Source organism: Octopus bimaculoides, chromosome 8, assembly GCF_001194135.2.
Source record: "Octopus bimaculoides isolate UCB-OBI-ISO-001 chromosome 8, ASM119413v2, whole genome shotgun sequence".
Taxonomy (NCBI): Eukaryota; Metazoa; Mollusca; class Cephalopoda; order Octopoda; family Octopodidae; genus Octopus; species Octopus bimaculoides.
The window spans coordinates 94,764,135-94,768,629 of NC_068988.1; the positions used below are offsets into that span (position 1 = coordinate 94,764,135).

General features: G+C 37.1%; 1 long non-coding RNA gene across 1 annotated transcript in view; it reads right to left on the bottom strand.

Moving 5' to 3' along the window:
* The window catches only part of LOC106878677 (uncharacterized), a 12,497-nt gene that overhangs the window by 7,373 nt on the left and 629 nt on the right, over positions 1-4,495 (bottom strand). The window contains exon 2 of the long non-coding RNA XR_001410532.2: positions 4,062-4,302. This is a non-coding gene — a long non-coding RNA (uncharacterized LOC106878677). The remainder of the gene's footprint in view (positions 1-4,061; positions 4,303-4,495) is intronic.

Genomic DNA, 4,495 nt, shown 5'->3' on the forward strand with positions numbered 1-4,495 from the left:
CTCTCTCTCTCTCTCACACACACACACACACACACATACACATATTCCAGTTTCCTCTTTTCGCTTTCCATTTAGTTGTTTTGACATTTCAGCTCAAAGGAATCATTACAAGTCATTTCTTTCCTTCTCGTTATAATATTAGAATCTTCCACCCTCCACCCGCCACCACATCATAAGTGGCCTCTCTATCCTCGCTCGCCCCCTCTCACACTCTTGCTGACCATATGTATGAACTGCTCCTCTCATTACATCCTCATCTCACTCTCTCCTTGGCTCTTCCTCTGTCTTACTTAACGACCTCAGACACTAACGCATTCATCCCAACTTATTACATATGATATTCAACGAATAACAACCAAGGAATACTCTTTCCTATTATTCTTTGTTTTCTCTTCTGTCCAATATGTTAGCCATGCTATGACACATCCATTTCAGGTAGGATACATCATGTAATTCGATAGTTTATTACATACGTGTGCGTTTGTGTGTCTATGTGCGTGCGCGTGTGTTTGTATGAGTGTGTTTGTGCGTTTGTGTGTATGTCTGTGTGTGGCTGTGTGTGCCTGTGGAATTTCCACGCTACCATAGGTTTCATACTTAACGTCACAATTATCAAGCTTTCCACATAAAAATACCTGAAATCCATTTCTGTTTTGAAACATGACTATGAGAGGGCACAAGCAACTTAAAGGGGTTTCAAATGGTGTTTGTGGTATGGAGTAAGGTATAAGGGGGTAAACTCATATAGGGACGTCTTTAGTTCTTATTTGCCTTGAGTTGGACTTAATTCTTAGAAAGTAGTGAGATTATATATACATGCACACACAAACACACATAGATTCATGTATGTTTGAATGTATGCATGTTTTTAATCATTCGAGTTCTTATACATATATTGGAAAAAAAAACGTTTTAACTGAGGAAAGTTCACGTAATGGATTCATGTATTACGCAAACTGAAACGTACGTATTAAATGACTTCAAAATATCACTATTTAGTTTGACTCCATCTCTACAACTTGTGTGTGTGTGTGCATATGTGTGCGGCTCCGACTATTATTATTATTATTATTAGTAGTAGTAGTAGTAGTAGTAGTAGTAGTAGTAGTAGTAGTAGTAGTAGTAGTAGTAGTAGTAATAGTGGTGGTGGTGGTGGTGGTGGTGGTGGTAGTAGTAGTAGTAGTCCGAAATAGCGGATGTAAGGAGAGGAGCAGTCAAAACAGTGAACAAAAGTGTGTGAGTGAGCGAAAGAGATAGCATAGAGGCAGCTGAAGAGATAAGGGTGGTGGATTTCTGGTACATGCACAACAGTCTGTGATTAGCTGAGGAAGTCTGATTTAAACCTGCTTCGAAGCCTGTTTTGGGACAACACTGAAGCATTCCACGGTGTTTAGATTACAGGGTTTTCTTTTTTGTTCCTCATCAAAGCACTTGTTAGTAATGCTAAGAAATTTATTCTCTTTCTGGGTGTAATAACCATTAGGTTAATCTAATTTCATTTATTTTTACGTATGACTAAGATCATTACATAATCAATATATTGATAAATTAGAGTGTTCATACAGCCAGATTACGTTTTATAAAATTCGTTACAAAATTCATTGTCAAGAAGACATGAAATATTATAATCACCCAGTTGGTCTCATTGTCTTATTTTCCATTAGCGCTAAAATAGACCTAGAACAGACACTTAGTTATTGAGATTTATTTCATTAGACTTGCTTACAGTCTAATGAAACAAATAATTCTCGGTCTCTGGGAAGAACAGTAGTAAAGCCCTTAAGGTAGTATCAAAGACTGCGGAGAGATGTTCCAGCAGAATCTGGTCTAGGAGAAACATAAACGACTGCCATGCAAAAAGAGAATAAAATGAAAGAGCGATATGGTGTTTTTGGTGATGAGGTGAAGCAAACGAGTCTGAAAGTAGGTTGAGTATAATAGAGGTTGTAAAAATACAAACAGTTTCGAGAAGGCGGTTGGACGAACAACACGGATTCTCTGTGAATTTTACATTATACGTTGACCATCAATGTTGAATTCAAAGAGCATCCACTCAGATAATATTCTTGTCCCTTAGAAAACAGAATAACAAATAATTTTTGGATATCATTTAACAATTGTTGTTTCATTTAATATATTGAATCATGGTTTCCATTGATTGACTGACTGATTGGTTACAGAACTTACGTGAAGATCGATTCTCAAAGTCTCAGGACGCAAAATGCATGACTTCGGTTATTGAGTACTTCTGATATTGTTATCTGGGAGCTGCACCACCGAACGAAACTAACTTAAAATTGGAGCCAACAAGAGATCTTCAATCTTTATTTTTTTTTTTTTTTCTGCAAGGTTTAGCAATTTCATCTCCTTCAAAAGCCTTAAATAATTAAGAAATTCTTGATTCATAAGGTATTAACCAAATCAAAATACAGGGCTGGAATGTTTTTGGCCATAAGTCTATAATATCAAGCTGAATTGTGTCTTAGCAACTACATTTTTACAACTACGTTGACTGTACCATTACGTGTTCATTATATTATCCATAAGAACCGGGTAATGGTGGTGTGGTGGTGGTGGTGGTGGTTTTGGTGGCGGCGGTGATGTAACTAGAACTGTGAACGTTTTGGCTGATAGGTGTCACCCTTATGAGACATAAAGCTGCAACAATCTTTCAGCTATTAAATGTTCTATTAACCTTTATATTCTACTATTGATCTCGCTATCAATATCTAATGACGTTGCTGCCTTCTATTTTGCTATTCTAATATACTGACAGTCGTAACTAATGGTTTTGTTATCTTACTGTCTTCTGTAATTGATCTTTTTCTTACTAATTATTGAACCAATTTTACTATCTATAATGATGTTGCTATATCTGTTGCCATCTCTATACTTGTGCCATAAATATTCATGTGTCTACCATCACAAGGGGTGGATGGTATTGCTGGCCTAAAGGTTACAAGTAATCTTTTTAGTTTACAAAACAAGACGGACTCGTTGTTGAAGTTATTTCCCTTTAATTACTTCTCTAATGGATTTGATAAAGGCAGGAACATTACAAAGGGTCCTCACTAACTTAATGTTACTTATTGTTCACGCATTTACCTCAGAACATAGATCTGAAACCCTTTTAAATAATTTCAAGTAAAAGCGTAGGAGTGGCTGTGTGGTAAGTAGCTTGCTTACCAACCACATGGTTCCGGATTCAGTCCCACTGCGTGGCAGCTTGGGCAAGTGTCTTCTACTATAGCCTTGGACCGACCAAAGCCCTGTGAGTGGATTTGGTAGACGGAAACTGAAAGAAGCCCGTCGTGTATATGTATGTATACATATATATATACATGTGTGTGTGTGTGTGTGTTAGTATGTCTGTGCTTGTCCCCCAACATCGCTTGACAACCGATACTGGTGTGTTTACGTCCCCGTAACTTAGCGGTTCGGCAAAAAGAGACCGATAGAATAAGTACTAGACTTATAAAAGAATAAGTCCTGGGGTCGATTTCTTCGACTAAAGGTGGTGCTCCAGCATGGCCGCAGTCAAATGACTGAAACAAGTAAAAGAGTAAAAGAGTAAATAGTCAGCACCAAATATTAAAAAATTAATATTCATCCAATGGTTATGTCACTATTTCATTGACTCTCTTGACACATCGGTACATCGACATTATTTAGTGCCTTTATTGCATATCTTTTGTTTTGTTTTGTTTTTTTGTCGCTGCTTTTTTTTCTTTTTTACTTTGTGTTGTCACCCTGCATTGTTATTGTAATGAAAGCATTGTCCATTGTTTGCATTCCGCTGTCTGGTGCCCAGAGTTTAAAACGTCCTTTGTACAAATTTTAGTGATACACTTTATCTGTGATCTGAGTTAAAGCAGTCACCTAGTCCTTAGCTCTTTCTGCTGGCCCTGTAGATTGTCCTGTGCACAACCCTCCATCGTATCTTGGTCATATAAAAAAAAAATACTGACTAAACAAATATCAGTCAATACCTATGTCCTTATGTAGTACTTTGATAATGTTGCTAATAAGACATTGATATAGTGAACAATATCAATACTGACCTGGCAGAATCCTTAGCACGCCGAACAAAATGCTTAGCTGCATTTGGTCCGGTTTTACGTTCGAGTTCCAATTCCGCGAGGCTGACTTTTCCTTCCGTCCTTTCGGTGGATGTAATTGACCAAAATTTGAAATCAATATTAACCCATTAGTATTTAGACAGGACATATCTGGGTTTTTCCAACCCAAATATTCTTCTTGTTTTATGCTCAAACCAGCCGGATCTGGCTTCTCACATCTACCCTAAAATACCATTCCAAAATAATAAATTTAAAACAATGGTGAATGAACAAGCATTGCATTTCATAGAAGAATCTGAATGCTAAAGAGTTAATGCCGATTTCCAAAAGAGACACCCAGCCTCAAATTCTAGGAACGAGTACAATCGATTATGATCGATCACAGTTAGTAGCAAGTATATATACATATATATATA